The sequence below is a fragment of the Miniopterus natalensis genome, chromosome 7 (assembly GCF_054644295.1).
Source record: "Miniopterus natalensis isolate mMinNat1 chromosome 7, mMinNat1.hap1, whole genome shotgun sequence".
Lineage (NCBI taxonomy): Eukaryota > Metazoa > Chordata > Mammalia > Chiroptera > Miniopteridae > Miniopterus > Miniopterus natalensis.
Window position 1 is genome coordinate 63,595,455 of NC_142087.1, and position 3,121 is coordinate 63,598,575.

The 3,121-nt window shown below is 51.4% G+C and overlaps 1 pseudogene; it reads right to left on the minus strand.

Annotated features, from left to right (window-relative positions):
* Positions 1-298: 298 nt before the first annotated feature.
* On the minus strand, positions 299-2,006 carry LOC107546676 (keratin, type II cytoskeletal 8-like; annotated as a pseudogene).
* Positions 2,007-3,121: the final 1,115 nt, after the last annotated feature.

Genomic DNA, 3,121 nt, shown 5'->3' on the forward strand with positions numbered 1-3,121 from the left:
CAGTGCCTTAAAACAACAGTGATTTATTATTTCTCATGGGTCTGAAGGTTGACTAGAAGTTCTGCTGGTCTTTCATTTTTTGGCTGAGCCAGCTGAGACTTTATTTTGGAAAAATACACTTGATTTGGCTTTTAAGTTGGGGGCATAGGGAAAAGGTAGTCCCCCTGGCAGTACACTCCCACCCCAAGGGTGAACTGAGGACTGCGGCTGAGCCTCAGGTGGGTCTCCTGTGCCCACTGCTCCCCTGCACAGCTCCTTTCCCACAGGCTTGGAGGACAGGAGGGACTGCAGTATTCATTCACTTAGGCAGGACATCAGATGATTCAGACATGACCTTCCCATTGTGGGTCTCAATCGTCTTTACAACCACCACCTTGGAGGAGCTGGTGCGGCTGAAGGAGCCAGAGGTCCCGCCAGAGCCCAAGTTGGCCTGGAAGCCCATGCCATAGTTGAAGGTCCCGTAAGATGGGCTCAGCACACCTGAGTAGCCGCTGGTGGTCTTGGTGTGGATACTCATGTTCTGTATACCAGACTCTTTCCGGTTCTCCTTGCCCTCCAGCTGCTTCTCCTTGCCCTCTAGCTGCTTCCTGTAGGTGGCAATCTCCACATTCAGGGCCAGCTTGATGTTCATGAGTTCCTGGTACTCCAGCAGCTGCCGGGTCATGTCCTGCTTGGCATTTCTCAGAGCAGTTTCCAGCTCAGCCACCTTGGCCTGATTGTCCTTGATGGCCAGCTCCCCACATTGCTTGGCGTCAGTGATGGCGGCTTCCAGGGAAGCCCTCTGGCCTTTGAGGCCCTCAGTCTCAGCCTGGAGTCAGCTGATGTTCTGGTTCTTCTTAGAAATTTCAGTCTTCGCGGGGCGTAGGTCATCCCCATGCTTCCCAGCCAACGTCTGCAGCTCCTCGTACTTGATCTGGTACATGGTCTCAGCCTTGGCCCGGCTGTGGTTGGAGATCTGCTTGTACTGGGCCTTGACCTTGGTGATGATGCCATCCAGGTCCAGGGAACAGTTGTTATCCATGGACAGGACCATGGATGTGCCGGAGATCTGGGACTGCAATTCACAAATCTCCTCTTCATACAGCTGCCTGTAGAAGTTGATCTCATCGGTCAGCCCTTCCAGGTGGGACTCCAGCTCCACCTTGTTCATGTAAGCTTCATCCATATTCTTCTTCTTTTTTTAAAAATATATCTTTATTGATTTCAGAGAGAGGAAAGGAGAGGGAGAGAGAGAGAGAGATAGAAACATTAATGATGAGAGAGTCCTTGATCGGCTGCCTCCTGCACGCCCCCGACTGGGGATCGAGCCCACAACCCGGGCATGTGCCCTGACGGAATCAAACCCCGATCGCCTGGATCCTAGGTCAATGCTCAACCGCTGAGCCACGCCTGGTCGGGCTCCACATTCTTCTTGAGGGAAAATTCATTCTCTATCTCTGTGCGCTTGCTGATCTCATCCTCGTACTGACTCAGGTCCTCCACCAGCCCCTGCATGTTGCCAAACTCTGCCTCCAGCCTCAGTTTCTCCTGGGCCAGTGAGTCTAGCTGCCGCCGAAGGTTGTTGATGTAGCTTTCGAACATCTTTTCCATGTTACTGCGAGTGGTCTTCTGCTGCTGACAGGTTCCATTTGGTCTCCAGAATCTTATTCTGCTGCTCCAGGTTCTGCACCTTATCGATGAAGGAAGCAAACTTGTTGTTGAGGGTCTTGATCTGCTCCTTCTGGTTGCACACCTCCTGGAGGTTAGGAACCACATTCAGCTTCAAGGGGCTCAGCAGGCTTTGGTTCACTTAGACAGCTGTGATGCTCCCCATTTTCCCAGTCCCGCCACAACCCCCGACCAGACTCATGTTGGTGCCCAGGCCAACCTGGTAGCTGCTCCCCAACCGGGAAAAAGATGAGGAACTGATGTGGGTGCCGGGCCCACTCAAGTACAAGTGGCTGCTGAAGGCCCTGGGGGCCAGAGGTGGACACTTTGTAGGTCTTCTGGGTCACTCTTGGGGACATGGTGGAGGCTGGAGTGGAGTCCCTGCTGGTCTCTTTTGGGTTCTCTCATGTAGCTGCATCCAGTAGTTGGATTGGCTGGCTGGAAGATTTAAGAAGGCCTCTATCACATGTCTGGGGCCTGGGTGCTGCTGGATGTCTGCTGGAATGAACCAATCCTAAGCCTGTTTACCCTGCCTCACCTGTACCTCTTGTGGAAGCCATAATAAAGGCTCTTGCCCATCTTTTCTTCCTGTCCCATCTGCCTCCTGACTGACCTGGTGATTCCTCAATGGCCCCCTGCACATGGCACCTCCTCTTCTTGGGAACTGTGAGTAACAAACTAGAGTGTATTTGTGTATCTATCTCCACTGTGAGGTCCTTTGGGGCTGCAACTGCGATGAATTTGTGCTGAGCCATCGACACTTCCAGTGTGGAGTCTGTAGCCATGAACAGGTTATTTTTTTGACTGACCTACTAATTTTATTTATTTATTTATTTGTTTTGCACAGAACAGATCACCTCAGAGATTCATGTTGCAACTCGATCCTTGTTCATTCCATGTTTTTGCTAACAGCCAATGAGCCCAAATCTAAATTGCACTGTGTTCAAAGCACCTCACCTATTGCGAATTCCTGTTCCACGTAGGTCCCTTCCTCCCTCTCTGTGGCCCTGTGTGCTGGACTCTAGTCTGGGTGCTGTCTGCTCTCAGGACTCAGCACAATTCCTCCCTCCCTCCTAGAAGCCTGCCTTGACTTCTCCAGCCTGTCATGAGCTCCCTCTTCCTTGAGCTCAAGCACTCTGGCTTATCTTCCCTTCAATACTCTTCATAAAGTAGCGTTTGTTTTCACTGCAGGGTTCCCAAAGTGTTTATTGATCACCCAATTTCTCTCTTCCTCCCTCTGCCCCCTCCAGCCCCTTGCTGGCCAGGGCACCTCCATTCTACCAGGTACAGGGCTCAAAATGATGAAACCAGAGCTGCACAAGTGGAACCAAGCTGATTGCACAGGAAGTGACTTATGGGTTTTTATTTTCAAAAGTCTCTCTTGTTGGAACAGTGTCCCGCAGCCTCCTCTGGTCACTGATCATACCGATTTATGTTTACCCTTTCAGATTCCCAGATCTTACAGGAGTTAACA